The 22,349-nt window shown below is 35.2% G+C and overlaps 2 long non-coding RNA genes and 1 pseudogene across 8 annotated transcripts; all 3 read left to right on the forward strand.

Annotated features, from left to right (window-relative positions):
• Positions 1 to 598: 598 nt before the first annotated feature.
• Positions 599 to 1,547, forward strand: LOC147513503 (uncharacterized; annotated as a pseudogene).
• A 5,640-nt stretch (positions 1,548 to 7,187) lies between these two features.
• On the forward strand, positions 7,188 to 11,290 carry LOC147513504 (uncharacterized). The gene is made up of 2 exons (XR_015215487.1): positions 7,188 to 7,232; positions 10,209 to 11,290. It is a non-coding gene; the product is annotated as an uncharacterized LOC147513504 (long non-coding RNA).
• Positions 11,291 to 13,872: 2,582 nt separating this feature from the next.
• LOC147513505 (uncharacterized) lies at positions 13,873 to 21,484 on the forward strand. Of its 7 annotated transcripts, XR_015215492.1 has the most exons (6): positions 14,244 to 14,693; positions 14,798 to 15,087; positions 15,450 to 15,526; positions 16,732 to 16,921; positions 18,522 to 20,828; positions 20,939 to 21,484. It is a non-coding gene; the product is annotated as an uncharacterized LOC147513505 (long non-coding RNA). The 7 variants fall into 7 exon arrangements; XR_015215490.1 differs by lacking the exons at positions 14,244 to 14,693; positions 14,798 to 15,087; positions 20,939 to 21,484 and adding an exon at positions 13,873 to 14,128 and having other exon boundaries at positions 18,522 to 19,809; XR_015215489.1 differs by lacking the exons at positions 15,450 to 15,526; positions 20,939 to 21,484 and having other exon boundaries at positions 18,522 to 19,809.
• The last annotated feature ends 865 nt before the right edge of the window (positions 21,485 to 22,349 follow it).

The raw sequence follows: 22,349 nt of genomic DNA on the forward strand, positions 1-22,349 counted from the left end.
CTTCAGCATGAAGGCATAGGAGAAGAGGCTGCAGTTGATGTGAGTCGTCTTAATGACGAACAACTTCATGCTTACAATCTAACGGATCGATTCAAGATTTGGTGACAAGGGCAAACTTTTCTTTTTGAATGGAGCAGCTGGTACAGGGAAAACTTTTTTGTATAATACAATTGCAAAGGCCTGTCACAGCATGGGTCTTATTGTCATCATGGTGGCATCATCAGGAATTGCATCTCTGTTATTGTTTGGTGGGCGCACTACTCATTCTACATTTAAAATTCCAATTGATATGATGGATACCACTTTTTGCGGCTTCAATAAACAATCTGACCTTGCTGACCTATTTAAAGAAACAAAACTAATTGTTTGGGACGAGGTGCCCATGCAACATAGATACTGTGTTGAGGCTGTGGATAGAACATTTCAAGATATTTGTAGAAACAAGAAGATATTTGGTGGTATCACTACAGTTCTTGGTGGTGATTTTCGACAAACACTGCCTGTTATACCGTTAGGCCAGAGAGAGAAATTTGTTGGTGCATCACTATGGCGCTATTTCCTTTGGAGTTATTTAGAAGTTTTGCACTTGGTACAGAACATGCGGCTTGAAATGGCAGAGTCCGAGAATGTCGAATTCGCCGATTTTTTGTTGGAGGTGTGCTACTAATGCCTTCTAATTAGAATGTTTTTTTCTCCATTAGTTCCATAGATAAACGAACTATTTTAGAAACTAATGAATTCATTTTTTGCTTTGATTCATTTAGATTGGTTCGAATCCCAAAGAATGCGTACAATTGCCGAATGGAATACGCAAGTGTACCAATATCCAAGAACTCATCTTCTCTGTCTATACCCAGTTGGATGTTATGGACACACCGTCTCCAAATTTCTTAACTAATCGCACTATTCTTGCTGCCCGTAATGATGATGTGAGTGCAATTAATGAGGTTGCACTAAATTTGTTTCCTGGTGAAGCGCTTGAGTATTTGGCTGCAGATAAAATCATCGAAGATGATATTGATAATCCAAGTGGGGCTCACTATCCCATCGAGTTTCTGAACTCCCTCGACCCTTCTAGCTTACCACTTTTCAATCTTAAGTTAAAACTAGATGCCCTATAATGTTGCTCAGGAACATAGCACCTAAAGATGGGCTTTGCAATGGGACACGACTTATGGTGCTTCAATGTGCGAGTAAAGTCCTTCAAGCCAAAATTTTGACTGGAGAGAAAGCTGGAAATCCGGTACTCATCCCAAGAATATCTCTGGCTCCCTCAAATGCAGAGTTGCCTTTCAAACTATCAAGACGACAATTCCCTGTTCGACTAGCTTATGCCATGACAATTAATAAGTCGCAAGGTCAGTCAGTGAAATATGTTGGCATTGATTTGAGGACACCGGTTTTCAGTCATGGGCAACTCTATGTGGCCATGTCCAGATGTACTTCTTCAAAAAAAATATCCGTTTTTCTTCCACCTAATGCAAGAAATTGTACTACAAATGTCGTATACCCAGAAGTTCTTCTCTAAGGACATCGATACCAATGAGAAAAGGCCGGTGAGAAATTAAAGAATGTTACTTTTATTGATTTAGAAAATAAAGAATATATTGTATCCATATATATGCTATGAAAGTTTTTATGATAGTTTTTTTTTGTTGATGATAGCGTGGATACTTAAAAATAAGAATAGAGATTATTTTATTTTGAGAACCATCTCTTTTGTAAACAATATGCTAAATGTATCAAGTCTAAAAAAATCATGTGTATGTGGTTTGTTTGCAGGTACCAAGTTAAATTGCCATAATTTTTCAAATGACATGATTGTAGTCTTTGCTCCATAAGCGGATTTATCCATATGGTAGCGTAATGGTGTGAACAAGATGCATAGAGGGGAGAATGAGAGAAATGAGGAACTTCGATAAGTGGGCGGGAGTATTTATTTTATTTTATTTTTCCCTTCGTTACTAGAATTAGCCCCGTGAAAAATTATGCAAAAAGTCTTTTTAATGTTTAATGAGTTGTCTTTTTTAGTTTTAGAAGTAATTTGTGTTATGTATAAATATGAAGTTATATATTTTGGTATGGTTGATCTATGAGAATTGTATTGTTTGATTTTCGGGTTATGACAGATTTAAGTTTTGAAATGTTGAAAATACAAAGGAGACTCCTGTCTGGATTTTTTTTTTTTTTAAAAAAAAATGATGATGCTCTTAATTGAAGACTCTCTCCCTTTATTTTCATCATTCTCATTCTGATATGTATTAAATTAATGAATGTATAAGAGTATGTGTAATGAGTTGGTTTGTGAGAAATGAAATGCATAGAATTGCAATAATTAAACTCACTTGAGTATGCGTATGAAATGATTATGAAGTATAAAACTGTTGGAAATGGTTATATCATCGATCCAATGCTACCATAGAGATGGTCTCTCTTGGGGTGTTGTTCAAAAGCAATGTGTCTAGAGTGCCGACTGGCACGGGCATTCACTAGTAGGAAATAAGGAGTGATTTTGGGTTGTCAGAGTAGAACTACCGAATTCCACCAATTTGAATAACTACATGGTAGTATGGTACAATTAGCTCCCACACAATATCATGATACAAAACAGGAAATTCCACCAACTTGAATAACTACATGGTACAATTGGCGCCCACAGAATATCTATCTTCTTTTTCATTCTATCTAACAAAATAGGAAAGTGTGGGACTCAAAAGACTTAATCCAATGGTAGATAATCATTCTCACCAAAATATGACTTGGCAGATCAAAGTATTTGGACGGTTTGTGCAATTTTGTTAAGTGCAAACAATACTATAGGAACTATTCAGAAATCAACTAAAAGTCAACATTTGTGGCTGGGCTTATAAACTATTGGGCTAGCCTATAAACTGTTGAACCTTCAAATTTGATATGGTACTGCACAATTGGCTGACCCAATTGATACTATTGGATTTATGGATAATGGGCAATTGGACTGGCCTTACATCCAAAGCGCGCTTACGCCTTGTGCCGAAGGCGCGACGAATTGTTTCACACCGAAGGCGCAACTGACCTTGCATTGAAGGCACGATGAGGTCTCGGGCCTACCCTAGTCAAGATACAAAACAAGAAAATAAGAGAACGAATTTGTAGATAGGTACTCAAATTCTGTCCACTTCAACCAATAATCCCAGTCACCCTTTTTGTTTCTAAAAGAGAAAAAGTTAATGAAAAACAAAGAGTTTAACAAAAGAAAATAAAAATGGAAAATGCAAGGACATTCTTCTCCACCCAGCCACCAAAATTCCGGTCGGAGCTCAGGCCATTTTCTTTATTCAGTTGGAATCGGAACTATCTCACTCCTTCGGCAATTTTTTTATGGTGGGTTTTCTTTTAATATTTGTGGTATGGGTTCCTTAGTTCTTCACTTAAATAGGGAGAATACTTGTAAAAATATCAAAATTGGGTGTGGGTATCTATATCATTTGCGAGATTGGGTTTTGATTTCCTCTTCTTTCTGTCTGGAATCTTTAATTTTCACTAAATTTTGAAATTTTAGATGAATTCGGTCCTTTCATTTACACTACAACTACATATTTTAGTAGTTATTATTTGTGTGTAAAAGTAGCTTTCTCAAATGATTATATGGTACTCTGTATTGAAGAAAGATTTCTCAAATGATTATATGGTACTTTATTGAAGAAAGAAAAAAAGCTCACTTTTGTGAATCCAAAAGAACCGAGGTCCTGCCGTGAACCTTATCCAAAAATAGCTCCAGTTTGGTGACCATGTTAGAAATAAGAAATAGTTACTAATCTATCTAAGAGAAAAGTAAGTTGGAAGAGAACTTGGAAAAAAGAAAATCCTAACAATGCTTAAACATATACTTAGGTGGTGGTCTCAGATATTCATAGTGTAAATAACTGATAAGGATACGGTTGTCCGCTTCTTTCCCTCACCATTTTTTTAATCAATAAGGAGCACACTTACATTGTTAAGGAATGATCACGAGGGTATGATATAATCACAGCATTTAACAAAAGAGTAATTGTTCTCAATAGACATGAGGATGTGTCAAAATTGACAAAATATTTTATTTTCATCATTACATTGTGAAAGGTTGGTTATGACACCGACTTTGTGATTAAGATTTAGTTACAAGAATTGGCTACAGAAGTTCAGATTTTATTGTCAATTGGGCTCACTTTTTAATAGCTAGCTACTAAATTGCCCCATGTTGTCTTAAGCATTGGTTGTGGGTTGTATTTAGCTTCTTACGCAGAAGTGTTGGTTGCATATATGCTTGATTTAGCAATGATCCATTTTGTTTTTACTTATTAATGGATCTATGACTTTCACTATTATTATATTTATGCAGGAACTATCCAATGAAGGAAATAGAGACGATAATATTTTGGCACCTGACAGATTCCCCACCCATTGAAGTTTGCAAATTGAATATTAGAGGCATTAAGAGCAAATTTTGGAGGTTCATTTGAGTAGCAAACCTATTCCCAGTGGTATCTTTGAGTGGCAGATCGAACTATTCCCAGTATAGTAGTATCTTTGAGTAGTAGACTTATAAATCATTTACAATAACCATGTTTTAATTGGGCCTATTTGAAGCTCCATGGGTTCTATATTGGTCATTTGAAATATATTTGTTTGTTCAATGTAATGACACAATTTGTAGTGCATCTTACGGATGATCTCTTATGCATTTTTTGTAGTAATTGTGTAATGGATGTGATTAATTATATGTATTGAATTCATTTAGCTAATGTCTTGAACTTTTGATGTTGACAAAATCAATAAAACTTGAGAACTTTTGTTACTTCAGCCAGTTCATATTAGTTCGCTTTTGTTGTTAGTCGTTGACAATTCGTTTGGTAGTCCATTGGATTGCGGACTGACTTGCGGACATGTCATTTAGAAGTAAAAACATTTGATATCAATTTAGGATCTTAGTTGCTTGATCCAAGCATGTTATAATCAGTAGGACTATTTGCAGAACTATTGATGATAATAATTATGTGCTCATGATCGAATAAGCTAATCTAGCTATGTACTTAGCAAGATTAAAACAAGTAAGCCAAAAGACCCACAAAATTTCTCTCAAGAAGATTGTCATTGGCTTAAAATTGCATTTGCTTTGCTTAACGACGCCGGATGAAGTGTGTTTCAATGTTCATCCTAAGTATACACATGTGTGACAAGTTCTCACTAAGAGCCTAATAGTGCTCCAACAGTGTTTGTATAACCTTTGAGCTTTAGGTTCTTATTGATAGCAATATATACTTTGGATTATAGGAGTTTGCTATTGACTTTTTATTTATTTTTCTAATTCTTATAAAGGGACTTAACAACTATTTAGGTTTTGTTGGCATAAGACATATTTACTCATGGGATTCGAAGCATTTGTGGGTGCATTACTTTTATGGGCATATTGCCGTGTGAAATTGAGTATGTATGATGCACAAAAGTTCAATTTAAATATAAAATAATAATAGAAACATTCTTGATTTTTTTCCAATAAAATTGGGGTTAAAATAATAAATTGACACGATTTTATTTTGCTAAATTTACCCATAATGACTCGAGCATGAGCCACTGGTTAAATCTAGTCTATAATACAAAATGTACTCAGTTTTTTAAGCAAGTTATAAGGGCTTAAGTGGTGGTCCCGATTTCTCGGGATATGTGTTAATGCTTGAAGAGTCCTATTTACCTAATACTAAAGAGTTTTGAAGAGTCCTATTTACCTAATACTCTAAAATAGACAAAACCTTCAAAACCTATTTACCTAATACTAAAGTATCTGCTTGAAAAGTCTTATTTACCTAATACTCTAAAATAGATAAAAACCTCCAAAACCCCAACTAAAAACCACCAAAACCTCTTTTCTTCACGCAAACTCCCATTTTCTTCACGCAAACAGGTGTAGTTATTTCACATATTAAATTATATAATTATTTCATTGTTTAAATACCCCTGTAGTTTCTCCTACTGTTTGAGAAACGTGTATAAATTGAATATGGATTACACAAGGAATGAACAGTCTATAATACAAAACAACTCAGTTTAAGTGGTGGTCCCGATTTTCTGGGATATGTGCTAATGCTTGGAGAGTCCTATTTACTTAATACTAAAGAGTATGCTTAAAGAGTCCTATTTACCTAATACTCTAAAAATAGACAAAACATCCAAAACCTATTTACCTAATACTAAAGCGTCTGTTTGAAGAATCCTATTTATCTAATACTCTAAAATAGACAAAAATCTCCAAAACCCCGACTAAAAACCTCCAAAACACCTTTTCTTCATGCAAACTCCCATTTTATTCACGCAAACAGGTGTAGTTATTTCACATATTAAATTATATAATTGTTTCATTGTTTAAATACCCCTATAGCTTCACCTACCGTTTGAGAAACGTGTATAAATTGAATATGGATTACACAAGGAATGAACATTTAAAGTTGTCTACGTACACTCCACTTCTGGATAAACAAATTGTTCTCAATACATTTACTCGGCTAACATGATTTTCTAAGGCATATTCAGTTAAGTTAAGGGTATCACAATGATACTAACAGGTTCAATTTAAATGTCAAAGAAAAAAAATATGGTAATTCTACTTTGTAAAAGTTAAATTTACGTGTATTCATTTAATTATGACTCGAAAGTGCATGAGCTACGGGTTAAATTCTATTTACATAATACTCTAATGCTTAAAGAGTTCTATTTACCTAATACTCTAAATTACCTAATATGCTTGAAGAATCCTATCTACCTAATACTCTAATACTTGAAGGGTCCTATTTACCTAATACTCTAAATAGACAAAAACCCTAACTAAACCTTCAAAAACCTTTTTCTTCACACAAAAAAACCTTCACTTAAAATCTTCAAGCCAAAAAAATTTCTCATTTTCTTCCATAAAATCTTGAGAACCGTAAACTCAACAAGGGTGCTTCTTCTCCACCGGGCTCCAAGCCTCTTCAACGAGATATAGTTATTTCACATATTAAATTATATAATTGTTTTATTGTTTACAAAATAAACATTACATGAGGGTCAACTTTTCAACTTTTGAAATTGAGTTTAAATAGACACTTTTAATTGTTTTGCAGTTGCGTATAAGTATTTAGTTACTGTGTACTTCAGACGATTGTGTACTCCAAGCCTCTAATATTTTGCTATATTAGCGGCAATATGTTATGTTCCGTTTTTCAGTTAATAGTTATAAGGTCGAGTCTAAAATAGTTATAAGCTAAGGTTTTGAAAACATTTCCCTACATTTAAAGTGGAACAAATACAAAAGCCATTCAAGTCTTCGACAGAAAGCTATAATAATAATAATAAAAAAAAAAAAATCTGAAAATGCACGCATCCCTTAAAACCCCCGATTCTCCAACCTATCAGCCGTCCTTCCCATCTTCCAAATCAACACTTCCCAATATCAAATAAAGAAACAAAAGCATCAACACAAGCATAACTAATTTGAAGAGCCTAAAACCCCCAATTCTCCAACCCTTTTTCACATCTCCCCAAATCAAACGTTTCCCAATCTCAAACGAAACAAAAGCATCATATCTACATAATACTCTAATGCTTGAAGAGTCCTATTTACCTAATACTATAAATTACCTAATATGCTTGAAGAATCCTATCTACCTAATACTCTAATACTTGAAGAGTCCTATTTACCTAATACTCTAAAGTAGACAAAACCCCGACTAAACCTTCAAAACCCTTTTTTTTTCACACCAAAAAAACCTTAACGAAAATCTTTAAGCCAAAAAAAAAAATCTCATTTTCTTCACGCAAAATCTTCAGAGAACCAGAAACTCAACAAGGGTGCTTCTTCTCCACCGCTCCAAGCCTCTTCAACAAGTGTAGTTATTTCACATATTAAATTATATAATTGTTTCATTATTTACGAAATAAACATTACATGAGGGTCAACTTTTTAACTTTTGAAATTGAGATTAAATAGACACTTTTAATTGTTATGCAGTTGCGTACAAGTATTTAGTTACTTTGTAATTCAGACGATTGTTGGTTTGTGAGAATGGTCTTGGCCACTAAATTGCCTCTAATGTTTTGCTGTGCTAGCTGTAATCAGTTATTCAGTTATCACCTATTTTTTGTAGTATAATTTGTCTTGTGAATTGTAAAATATGAGCTACTGCACAATCTTCATTACATTCTCTTATAGATTTGAATTTTTTTTCTTTTCGAATATTTAAATTTGTTGATTATGAAACTCTATCCTTACGATCATATAGAATATGATTGATTACAAAAGGTCTGTTTCACCAAGCAATTTGAATGAGGGTAAACCCGAGAAAAAGATGTAATGACCAAATGACCCTATCACCGGTTGTATCCGGGCTACGAGGCTCTTCTCCGTCATAGGCTCCAAAACAAGGGTGGGGCAATATTAGTTCTGCCTTTGCGCCTTATACTACTTTGAACCTTTGAGGTATCTACCAAGTGTTCCCACTTCTCGAACTGGTTTTGATCTCTTTCGAAGTCATCCACATGCAATCTTGTTGCAAGGTAATCGAGACCGTTAAAATTGCTTTTTTATCTCCACCATACTCGCCGATGCGAAGGAGGAGTCTTACTATCATTTCCTTCTGTGAGTTTTAATTTGGGAAATTGATACTCATGCATTGGACATGAATTAGCATCAAGGGACGATAGGAATTTGACACCATGATCATCGAGGGAAGCAAACATCGAATTGGGCCAAAAATCCATAATAACAAAGTAACAAAGAAAGTAAAGAGCTCCAAGTCCAAGTGACCAAAAATTACTTCTCCTTATCACATTCATTTGCATGTACACAACCGCACCGGTGTTTGGTGTGCTTATTAAGAAGGTAGAATGAACGAAGTACCTTGCCGACTGAATGAAAGAGGCAAAAGCGACAAGAAAATAGGATGCTAACGTACTTGATGGTCACAATTGTTGAACTTCTATCGCCGTATACATTTAGGTGCTATTATTGATGAAGTTTTGGTCTGAGCTTGCAACTTGTGCACCAATGTATGAGCTTAGAGTAATGGAGTATAGTAATGGAGTATGTAACGAAAAGAGGTCGCTGCACCAGTGTTGCTTGAGATTACAGAAATAGCAATACTAATCTCTTTCTGATCAGTCTGGGAATAAGGGTGGAATTTGAGCCGAGGGCTCGGAGCTCGGCTTGGGCTCGACTCGTTTAAGCTCGGCTCGAGCTCGCTCGTTTACTATATGAGCCGAGCTCGAGCTCAAATAAAAGCTCGTGTAACAAATGAGCTTGATGAAGCTCGGCTCGTTTAGTTCAAATAGCATATTTATAGTGTAAAATAACAAAGGGCTCGAGTTTCGGGTTTGGGCTTGGCTCGTTTAATTTCGGCTCGAGCTCTCTCGTTTACTATATGAGCCGAGCTCGAGCTCAATTTAAAGCTCGTGTAATTAGCGAGCCGAGCTTGAGCATGGTAAAGCTCGGCTTGTTTAGCTCGAATTCCACCCTTATCTGGGAAAGATCCATTCAAGTTGTGAGAAAATTTGGCTAAGTTAACAACATTATTAGCATACACAAAAGACGATAAAAATCCTAGTCTTACCTGCATCATCACCCTCTTTACCCAAGCTCTCTTGCTATGATTCTCATAACCTATAGCCGCATACACGGGGATGTTATATGATTCTGTAGAGAAGGAAGAAATGGTATCCTAACATGATTAACAAACAACTTGGAACCAACACCATATCGAGGTATTTCTTGTGCCACTCCATTTTCACTCTTAATTAACTAGCTAAACGAATGCTCTAGGGTTGTTTTCGAAACCGTTGCAACTCTTTTTGGAGGTTTAGGCTATCTTTCAACTTTAAAGAAGCCAAATCCAACTCAAATTCTTTCTCTCAACTCCATACTTCTAAGACTTTAAACTTATTAATTATGATCTGAGAAAGCCCTTAGGAGTGTATTAGCTCGATTTAGAGACACTGTTTACTATTTGTTTAAACAAAGTTTGTCTTAAACTTGATGAAAGCCACCAAGAATAGCTTAAAGTCAGATGGTTTTCTTGTACGGTAAATAATAACCAATTTGCCCACATATATGATAGTTGAAGTGTTGAACTAACTATTTAATATATATAAAAAAGGAGAACCAAATAAATGATATACTACGCTCACGCCTCACTGCAATGCAGTATACTAGTAGTTATAAGGTGGAGTACAAAATAGTTATAAGCTAAGATTTAAAAAAAAATGGAAAAAAATAGTTTCAAAATTTGAAAACATTTCCCTACATTTAAAGTGGAACAAATACAAAAGGCATTCAAGTCTTCGACAGAAAACTATAATAATAATAAATAAAAAAAGAAAATCTGAAATTGCAGGCATCCCTTAAAACCCCCGATTCTCCAACCCATCAGTCGTCCATCCCATCTTCCAAATCAATTCCCAATATCAAATAAAGAAACAAAAGCATCAACAAAAGCATAACTAATTTGAAGATCCTAAAACCCCCAATTCTCCAACCCTTTTTCACATCTCCCCAAATCAAACGTTTCCCAATCTCAAACGAAACAAAAGCATCAACACAAGCATAACTAATCTGATCATCAGACAACCACTCATCATCCCACGTACTCCACGAAATCTCCGACTTCTCGATCACCAAACCCACAACTTCCCTAGCCAAAGATTTCAACCCCTTTCCTACAAACCCCTTTCCCACAGCCAGACTCCTCAAATCAACAGCATTCGCAACACCCAATTTATAATATAACAACAACTTCTCCACATCTTTCTCAATTTCAACACCCACAAATGTATACATGGGATTGTTCAAGAAATTAATCAAAGACAGTGGGACATGAGGCATGTACAAGAATTGGAATATTAAACATTTATGTCCAACACATAGTTGTAACGTTGCGACAGGGTTTTGGGGACGCCATTCGGTATCGAGACCGACGACTAGACGGTTGAGACGAGAACGATGGGTGTAGAGAAGATCATTGATGTATTGGTCAACAACTGATGGAGTGGAGGTGACAGTGGTGTGGATTATATTAGTGTCGATTTGGACTCTGTAGGTTGAATGGGTTTCTGATGAGATGTCAAGATCTTGGATGGTTAGGTTGCTCATGGCTGCTGAGAGGGATTGTAGTCGAGAGAGTGTGGAGAGAGTAGAGTTAGTTTTTTTTTTTTTTTAGAGTGGAGAGTAAAGTTGTTTATGAAGACTTTACTTGTAGGAGAAGTTTAATAAAGGCAAGAGATTCTTTCTTCTCTTTTGATTCTTTCTTTATCTGTTTTTTTAATAAATTTGTTTAGTAAAGTTGTTAAAGTTAGGGTTAACTAGTATTACCCCTGAGCCAATTAGGACTTCGCTCCTACTGGGAAATTAGGGTCTCTCCCTAAACACACGGTCAATTTAGTTTGACTGTTAACTTTCAAGTCAAACAAGTGAAAATTACACAAATGTTCTCATTGTTTTTAAAAATAAAATATTCAATTTTAATTAGGTGGGGGCATTTATGTCATTTTCAGTTGTTTGACTTGAAAGTTAACGGTCAAACCAAATTGACCGTGTGTTTAGGGAAGAGACCTCCTAATTGGCTTATCTAGTGGGGGGTAACACTAGTTCACATTTAAAGTTATACACACACTTTAGAGCATCTCCAATGGGGAGTATAAACCATATAGAGTGTAAAATTTACACCCCAAACATAAAAAAACTTTTTCTAATGGGGGATGGGGGTGGTATATCGTAGGTAATAGAATATTAACTAATAGAAGGGGTGGAGAATTTCCTATCTAGCTATTAGTTGATAAATAGATCGAACAACACTCAAAACAACGTTTGAAAAAAAAAACAATCAGACGTCACTTATAGTGACGTCCCACTCTAAATTTCGTTTTCTTCGAGTGCTTTTGTTTCTTGTATACGTTTTTATGTAAAGAAGTCTCTCTCCACCATGACTGATCTTGCAAAGCAAATCCATGCATGTGGTTGGAATTTATTTGTTGGACTTTAAAAACGCATATTGTTTTCTTTGCTTTTAGTCCTTCTGATAAGAACATTTTCTCTTTTTCTTCTAGTTATGATTCTAGGTGTGGATCTCAATTATTGTTTTTTGTTTTTTTTTCAAATTCATCTGTACCCATGTTAGATAACAAGCTGAACATCACTAGATCTTTGAATAATATTTCTGAATTACAAAAACAAGCACGTATCCCCTTCAAATCATATTGATTTGCATTCTTAGAAATTCTATGATTGATAAATCCAAGGTGTTTAAAGGTTGGGGTAGACGCGAATTCATAGTAGAACGTTCTTACTTGTTTGTTTTCAAAGACTATAATTGCATTGCTGAATCTTTTCGATTGCCATTCCTAGTTCAAGAATGGGAATTGCCTGAAACAGATAGATCGAAGAAGGAAACCATTTGTTTATGTTATTTCTTTTTTATTTTTTATTTTTTCAATTAAACGTTACTTTAATCAACGTTTCTCTTCGTCGAAAAGTCGGGACGTCTTGTTAAGCTAAGTGACGTTTCAATACATTTTTTCTTAGACGACACTCAAACTAACGTCCTTGTTTTAGAATACACTATGTTCTATTTTTCTCCATTGGAGACTATCCAATGTGTATATTTTGGTTCAATACATGAGAGTGTAGTAGGAGGGCTAAAATCCTAGTGGCACCTATATGGAGCCTATGTGGAAGTGTAAAATTACACCCCCCATTAGAGATGCCCTTACAGTGTATATTAAATGTAATTTGATCTTAATATATTTGATTTGGATGTGTTAAACTAGCCAATAGTATAATTTGGATGGCTTTCTAGTGCAGTGATTTAGCACTTGTAATATTTGCAGCCTTTGGGTCGGTTTCTATGGAGGTTGAGGACCTAGATTCAAGTATCTGAGAGACTGGAGAGATGGCGGTATGGGTGGCACAATATATTAGTGACAGATATCAAGCAAATATAGTACACTAGCTTATAGGCCCGTGCATACCGACTCTTTTGAAATTATTTAGATTTTTTTTAGAAAATTGGGACTACTGTTTTAGTCGCTAGCCTGTTTTAGGGTGTGTTTGTTAAATTTTAACTCATGGAAAGGAAAGGAAATAAAATGGGTGGTCCACTATGGAATGGAATGGAATGGAATGGAAAAGAAATAATTTTAAATGGTATGTGTTTGTAAACCTGGGGAAAGGAAAGAAAAAACTGGGGAAAGGAATAATCGTGTTTGTTTGCAAAAGCTATGAAAATGAATAATCAGATTGTCGAGTGGAGTGTATTAGTAGTAAGTCCCTATTTATCTATTTCCTTTCTTTTCCTTTCCACAAAATTTTCGAGTGAGTTAATTTAAAGACACAAAACCTTTTCCATTTGTTTCCATATGGAAAAGCCCATTTCCTTTCTACTTTGGGTAAACAAACGCCTTAAAAACTATGGAAAAAGTGGACCACTCTTATTTTTCTTTCTTTTCCATAGTGTTTCCTTTCCTTTCCATCATAACAAATGCACCCTTAATTTTCTAACAAATTATTTTAATTAAGTTTTAAAAACCCGTTTTTTTTCAATTGGGAGAGAGATCATGTTTTAATAGGAGAATAATTTCCGTTTTAATTAGATGTGTTAGATTTTTCCTTTTCAATAGGAGAGAAATTCCCATTTTAATAGGAGAATGATTCCCGTTTTAATTAGAAGTGCTAGAATTTGTTTTAATAGGAAAATAATTCCCGTTATAATAGGAGAGAAATTCCCGTTGTAAAAAAAAAATTCCGTTTTTCAAATAATGAGAGAAATTCCCGTTTTAATAAGAAATGACGTGGAATTTTAATAGAGCAAAAATATTCCTTGTGGGATATTAAGATATAGATGGAAGCCCAAAAAAAAAACAATACAATTATCGGAAATTCGGAATGTAAAATTTGAGCAATTTGAAGGTTTACTAGTATATAAATATAACGGGATCGATTGGACAAGAGCGTTGTATTATGTATGCCCGCATGTTGGAATCACAGTAAGAAAGAGTGAAAGAAAAAACAGGCCCAGTCCAGAAAAATAGAGATGAGTTAATAATGGGCACACGAGTCTGCTCGTTTTCTTGTATGTATAAAGGATTAAAGGTAATCTAATCACCTGTTTTTCTTTACCTTCACTTTTGTGGTTTTCTGTAAAAGTTTATTATTTAACTTCACTTTTGTATGTTTGGATTCTCATTATTTGTCGACAACAAAACAAAGTTGGACCCTTTAATTTGAATTACAATTTATCTGTATGCGTTCTTAAAGATCGACATTGCTTTTTCTTATTATTCATATAATTGAGTCATCATCTATATCTAAACTGCCTGGATGAGTCAATAAGTAATACATCCAACCAGATATTGTTTCATGTTTATGGAGATATTGCAAAGGTTTATATAGCATTTGTTTTTGGTACTGATTGCTACATATTATTAATTTACCATTTCTAGTAGCAGACATGCATGCCTTTCCTACTACTAGTACTAAACCAATACTGTTCATAGTTGGATCAATCATGGTCCTAACATGTACTGTACACTCACTGTGTTTCGCAAGGCATGCTCTTTTGTTTGTCATAAACTTTGATCGGATAGTACTAGGATACAAGACATTGATTAGAAGGAACTCCGCATTTGTGAAAAAGTCATGAAAGCACCCACATGAGGTCAGTATTGTTTAACATTTGCTTCATCTTTTACAGACGCTAATTAGGAATAAATTTTTACAACTTGCATGTTATAAACTTAAACTTTTCTTTCCGTTTCTCAGTCATCCCAAATTTCAGCAAGATTTTAGGTAGGGCGGTTTCTGTTGAGTGTTCCCTGCGTCCTGCGGGGTGATGGTACAGGTAGTGCTAGGCCTGACTGTCCTAGAAGAGGTTTTGGGGTTGTGTTGATAGTTTGTATTGCCATTCTAGTAGTCGAGTGCGCTGCAGGAGCTGACCATGTCCGGGTTATGGTCGTGCTCGTAGTCCTGTTTGTGGTTGTGGTAGGAGTGTCGCTTATGAGAAATATAATACACCGGCTCATCATACAGCACCTGATTACACTATATTTAAGGTAAGTAAAATTAAAACTGCATCTTGTCTTGTATATGTTCCTGAATACAGCCCAGGGTTTGTAACCCCTCTTTGAAATTTGAACTAACGCCTTTCAATTCATGCACTAGTCTGAGTTTTAATGACTTCAGAAATTTCCATTTGGTTAACACAGTTTTGGTATTTGTATTGTTTTTTATATCTTTGGGGACGGTAATAAAGACTTGAGGAAATAGATATGGGGTTAACTAGATATGGACTGAAGAATGAAGTCTTGGGGATAGGATAAGGTCCTCAAGGAGGAAGGGATTTAGCAGGTTTTCTTTGGATTTTTTAAATAGTGTTGGCTACTTTTCTTCATCTTGTTTGTTGCTGCCTCTTTAGATCCAGTGTTTGTGGTCTGCGACTGGCACCTAAAGAAGTAAGAACAATCTGGAACAAACAGATTGTCATCGTGAAAGGTTATTATTATTATTTATTTATTTATTTATTTTGTTTTATTATTTATTTCCTTAGTCCTTTGGAGACGGTGAATAACATTTGATTTCGAAACCTATTTTTGTTATTGTATTTTCATGTTATCTTTCAAAATAACGTCTCATTGGTTATTTACCCTTTTTCTTAATGAAAACTGTCTTTTGGGAATGATAGATTATAGGTAAGGACCTACGGGAATGTCATAGACGTGCTGGGGTTTGCTTTGTACCTAAGTGGGGGTAGGCGCCGAAGAGAGGCTAAGGACCCAAATGAGGAAGAGGGAATCAATGAGCCATCCTTATGGTTACTTAAGCCTTAGATGGACCAACTTTATATAGTCCTTGTGTTTGTGGCTTGGGACTGTCACCTTAAAAAGGTTACAACACTTTCTACTTCGGCGTCGTTGGAACCTCCAGACCACATGCTCTAGCATTAACCCGTAATGCCTTGTCTGCCTCACCTATTTTGATATTGTTTATATTAAGTTTTTGGAACTTTTAAAAAAGAAAAGATCTTTGGGGATTATCAATTTCAGCGTAATTTTCTTGATGTCATTGTGATTTATCCTTTTTAATTATATAATGTGCAATATTTGTGCTGCTAAAAGTATTTATTTATTTTAAGATGAAAAGTTAAAAAATGAATACTAATTTTTACATGGTTAGACATATCCAAATATTATAATTTTTTGTGAGAATGATTTTTCATGGTGGGGAGATCATATCTACAAAAATTCAGCCTTTAATTCAACTTTTAAGTCCAGGATTTTGCTTGGATTCGTTTACAATGTGGCTCTATCCCTCCCCTTATTTAAATTCTTACTAATCTTATTTTATGTTTGCGAAAAAATTATTTGTATTTTGATTTTGGTAGAGGACTAGAGGGTTTATGTGTTAATTATCTTTATAAGCCTTTTTTCTTTTCATTAACCTGTTTCATTTATTTTCTTAATTCTCAGTTTATTTTCTTTATTCTCGGTTTTTCCTTATTATGTTGTTAATGTTTCAAGTTTTTATTTGCAAAATTAGATTTGAGCTATTTATATAACCGTGCGTCCGTGCATCCTTTTTTTTTTGTAATGTTTTTCTTTTTTTAGTTTCTTATTTATGTTTGTAATGTTTTTTCTGGGATGGTCGATATGATATGGACTTGTTCGTATGGCTAACATATTGTGGGTACAATTGAGAAGGTGCCTTGAGGAAGGGAAAGTTGCCGAAGTGAGGATACCTCCCGAAAGAGGGAGGAGGTGGATAACTAAATTTTGTGGAAGGGACTGAATGAAGGAAAGGACATTGTATTATGCCACATTCTCAGACATTGTGTTTGCAGTTAGTTTGGATCTTGCACTTATGGCTTGGCGCGTCTAGAAAAGACGAAAGGTAAGGTTACTCCTCTAATTGTAGTCTCTAGTATGCTTGATAGATCATCCTTGAAAAATTGTTGTTTATACTTGTCCATTTTTGAGAAAATATGTTTACCTGAAAAAATGCTGGACTGACACCTAGCCTGAGGGATGACGGGTTCTGCCTGGTGGTTAGACCGAAATAGGGTAGAGATGGGCAGGCTGTCACTCTCCACCATCCCCAAGATAGTGAACTGACAAATAATCAAACAAAAGAAAATGAAATACACACAAGATACAAAACGTTTTCTAAGGTGTATAATCTATGGTTTTTGTCCAGAGGATATTTGGTGAGAGTAAATTAATTGATTAGAAGATTGAGTTGAATATAGGGCATCCTTGTATATAATTTAATGGTTTAGGTTTGTTTACCTCAGTTGACGACACTTAAAGGGTTATATCTGGAAAAGACCATCATAATTAGTTCAAGATTCAGAGATGCAGTGTTGTTTAATATAGTGAGTATAAGGATAAGCTGGGTGACCTTTTCGGCAAGCCATTACGTAGTGCTTCCATTACTGCTTTGTATTTCTACATGCTCCATCTTGTGGATGTTCTTTTGGTCTAGTTATTGCATGTAGGTGTAGTGGCTGGACTTGGTCAGACCACATTATAAATTTATAATACAAGGGAAAAGACACTTGTGCCCATTCTTTCTCTCTCTCTGGTATTTATGACATCAGTCAGGGCCATGGTCCCTAGGTACCTTAGGTACCTTTTGTTATAGGCACATTGAACAGTGCCCTTCTGCAGTTTTGTTGCGTTAATTCACATCAACAAAGGTAATTCATCATCTAATTTTCTTTAGATAGATTTTCTTTATTTTTGTAGGAGAAATTTCTTATTTTTCTCTTCTTATTGGCATTCTTCTAAAAGGTTAATTATGTTGAAAAGAGTGGCAACTCTCTGATTCACTGATGATGTTACAATTATCAATCTAACCTTATTCTCGGTTGTGTCTTGAGTTACATTAACTTGAACCATGCGGAATTTACATAGCGATAAATTTTGACTATAAGGTATGCATGTATATATGTATTTATTAATAAAAATGCTTTGTCCCTAAAAATAATCCTGTATAAGAAACCCATTTGCCAAATTAATGAGTTCTTCCCTCAATTGATCTTATATTTAGTGAGAGAATTTGTTTTCCAATGTTGATTGCTGTTCCTTTCTTCCTTGCAAATACTTTATATTTGTAAGATTATTCTCATTGAGCCAGAGGAATCTTACACACCTCTGTAGATTGTGCATGATGCATTTTTTGATAACATATGTTTTCGTATACTTTCATGCTATGATTAAGTTGCCTGTTTAGAAAAAAAAAATTATACTCTTAAGCTCATTCATGAAATTTGATTTGTTAAGTCTTATATTCTGAGTGTGTTGTCATGCACTTATCATACACAGTTTATGGAAGTCATTTTAATTTGTCTGGGATCATCTAATATAATTATATAATGCTGCCTTGGGATATTACATGTCTGTAGATTGTGCTGGATGCCATGTTTAAAATGCAATGTCTTCGTGTTAGTGCTGAAATTCATTGTGCGTGTTTTCATTCCCAATATCCATAGATGACAGAAATCATTACTGACGAGCCTGATAGGTCATCTGCAAACCATAATTGCGCTGCCGCCGAGGGATCATCTACAAATTAAAATTGTGTGGCCTAATGGATCATCTGACCACAGTTTCTTCCCGTGGGATCATGCAAACTATGATTGTGCCACAGTTGCTATCTGTGGGATCATAGAAGCTATAAAGGTGTGGCTCAAGGGATCATCTGACTACAATTGTGCCTGAGGGGTCCTCAGCTGATCAGAATTGTGCTGCTTGAAGGTTCATCTTATGTTTTTGTATATTGTGCTTTGAAAGCATGGTAATATCTTCTATGTTAGCTTTTACTTGATCTCTTGTATCATAAATATTGGTGTTTGTGTGTTTTTCTTTTTGCACATCATACATTGATGATGAAAATTATTACTGTTCAGTTCGAGGGTTCATCATACTGATGTACCTGCCTAAGGGATCATGTCATGTTTTTGTAGACTTTGCTCGAATGCATGTTCCAAGGGGTATTTTTTTTCTTATCTAACTGTGAATTAATCTGTGCAAATTGTTACTTTATTTGGCCCTTTCTTTTTAAAGTTTTTTTTTTTCCCTTAACATTTGCTAGGGACACTGATAGTCATTATTATTGAGTTTGAAGGATCTTCAACAATCGGCTGCCTAGGGGGTCATCTCTGTCCTTTTAGATTTTTCTTGAAGGCTTGTTAGCAGGAAATGTTTTCTACAAATTTTAATTGTTTTCCTGTTAGATGTTTGCCCCCCCTTCTTTTTTTACCAGTATGTCTGCCATGAACATCAAACAGAGACTATGAAGGTCATGACATTTGTGTGAGAGGGATCATTAACAATTGTGCTACCGAGGGATTTTCTTGTTCAGATTGTTCTTGAGAGCATGCTCAAGCTCTCGTTGGCTTATTAAAAAAGTTTTACTTGATTTTATATCTCATCTTTTTAGCATGTTTTCATGCACATCCTACTTAGACAATGAAAGTCTACTGTGCCTGGGGGTTCACCTACGACTGTGCTACTTGAAGGTTCATCTCATCTTTTCATGTCTTTGTCGATTGTGTTTGAAAACATCTTTCTTTTGGACTTTTGAAAAAAAACTGTTTGTGAATTTTGTTTTCTTGCACATTACACATAGACGTTGAGTTTGAGGGATCATCTAATTTGTGCTGCCTGAGGAATCTTATGACGTCTCTGTATATTGTGCTTGAAAGCAATTTTTTTTATAAAATGAGTGTTCTACGGATTTTATGAATTCATTTACGTATTTCCCCTCGTTTTCTACTTTAAGCGTGTTTTCTTGGTATCCTACATAGACGATGATATTGTCATCTAGTCTGGATCATCTACAACTGTGCTGCCTGAGAGGGGTCTTAGTAGATTTTGCACGAAAGCATGTTTATATAGGGTCTTCTTAGGGATTATTGGATCTGCCTAAGGGACCATCGTATGTCTTTGTAGATTGCGGGATTTTTTTTAATTTGAAAACACAAGTGTTTCTTTAGATTTTATGACTTCATTTATGTATGCTAACTGCTTTTTCCACCGTTTCCCCTTTGAACGTATTTTCTTGCACATCCTACATAGACGATGAAACGATCATTGTGTCTGAGGGATCATCTACAAATGTGCTACCTGAGGGATCATCTTACGTCTTTGTAGATTGTGCATGAAAGCATGTTTTCAGAAAATTATTATTTTTTGATGGGTTGCATTATTTCATTTTTGTAAGTTTTTATTTGACAGTTTGACTTCTTTCTAACTTTTTTCTGAGTGTGGTCTTCGACATGTTGACTTTTTAGTATGTGGGTTGTCTAAAACTCTGCTACCTGAGGGACCACTATACCACAGCAGCACTTAAAGCTGTCATCTTTGTACCAGTGCTTGGAGTCCTCAACGTCAAGTCGATTTTATTGACACTTGATGATGCATCCCCAACTCCATTTATTTATTTGTAATGAATTACTGAATTTTGTTTTATACAATTTCTTTAGTGTATTTTCATGCTCATCATACAAATATGATTATAAAATTGACTATTGAGCCTGTTCCATCTTCTACAGCTAGCTGCTTGAAGGATTGTAATTCGCTTGATTGCATGTTTATAGTAAACAATTTTTCTGTATATATTGTGAGTTTGGAACTTAATTGCAATGTGTGACTGTCTATGGGATGATGGTTTCATGCACGATATATGTAGACGGTGAAATTCATTAGTTTTATGAGCTGCCAGTGGGATCAGCTTATGAGAGTGCTGCCTGATGGCTCATCTCACAGAGTCACATATCAGTTTGTTGTGCTTGAAGGTATCATTTCACACTTTGTTGATTGGGCTTATAATGTATGTTTACAAAGAATAGATTTCTCTTCTTATTTTTATAACCAATTATATTTGACAGTGTTTCTTTTACCTTAGTTGCTTAATGATTTCAGCCGCGCAATATACATAGTTGATGAAATTTTTTAGTTTGAGCCTGTGGGATCAGCTGTGGGTGTGTGCTGCATGGGGTATCATCTAATCTAACGTCCGAGAAGATTGTGCTTGCATGGTCATCTCACTCTTGGATGGTGCTTGGATGAGACCTATTTGGTTCCTAGAGAAGCTTGGGATTGCATACGTTGGGTTGGTGGAACCTGAGGTTTATTTTGTGGTAACGTCCTTAGTAGCCAAACGGCTGGAGCCGTGGAGAGAACAAGAAAAAGAGCGAGAATGTTAACGCACCTAAAATTGAGAAGCTCCTAATGTTCAGATGCATGGGATGCCTAATCTGTTGGATGGGCTGAGAGCTGTATCTAAAATAAACCATTCGACTTCTAGCGTGGAATTTAAACCAACTCAATGCGGATTGCTTGGTACAATGTGAGAATTGCTTGTTTGCGCATTTACTTGCTATTCGAGTTATACTGCTGGTGATTCCAGTCTTATCTCCTCAAAACTAGTTAGAGTCCCCCGCTAATCCTAGTTAGAGTAAGTTTATCTCTTAAAACACCAGAATATGTCATTGCTCTATAATGTCATTACTCATTAATGTGTGTCCTTGAGAAGGTGACTTGCAACCATTACAGGGTTTTAATGGTCGACGTAGTTCTCATCAGGCAGTTGAATCCAATGGAAGGGAAAGTGTTTTCAGTACTGGCCATTTGACACTCTTGATATAATATACTGAAATTCGATACTAAAATTTTTGACATCATAAAATTTAGAAAATTTAAAAGCTGAAAAAATAGTAGAATTCTTTCCATGAAGAGGGGGAAAGAGACATAGGCAGATGCAACTATACACGTTTTATTTTTTGGTAAAGAACTATACAAGTTGTGAAGTAGTAGATTCACTGATACATATAGGGAGTCTTTGAATTGAAAATTTGTAATAGAACCTTTGTTGAAAATGTAGATATATATCACTGAAAGCTTCTAAGAAATCACGGTAAAATATTTCCTGGCGTTATGTAATGTGGTCCAACAGTCCAACAGTCCAACCTACTTGAAAACAAACATCAAGATCAAACCCACGACCCGATAGAAGTGTAACCCGGCCCTTCAATCAGACACGTGGCGGTGGGTCCCACCCAACAGCAACAAGAAAAAAAAAAATGCATGTCCTCATTTCCCACTTCACCAACCTCTATATAAACTCCTTCACTATCCCACCTTTCCTCACACTCTCTTCATTTCATTCTAACAAACTTTCAAATTTCAAATCTCTTCTCCTCAAAACCCTAAAAACAAATTTTCTCTTTTTTCAGTACTTGTTCGAAAAAACGATGAGCAACATAAAGTAATCAGCTCGATTCTTCTTCTTCTTTATTATCTGTTAACCTTATTAG

The sequence above is a fragment of the Coptis chinensis genome, chromosome 3 (genome assembly GCF_015680905.1).
Source record: "Coptis chinensis isolate HL-2020 chromosome 3, ASM1568090v1, whole genome shotgun sequence".
NCBI lineage: Eukaryota > Viridiplantae > Streptophyta > Magnoliopsida > Ranunculales > Ranunculaceae > Coptis > Coptis chinensis.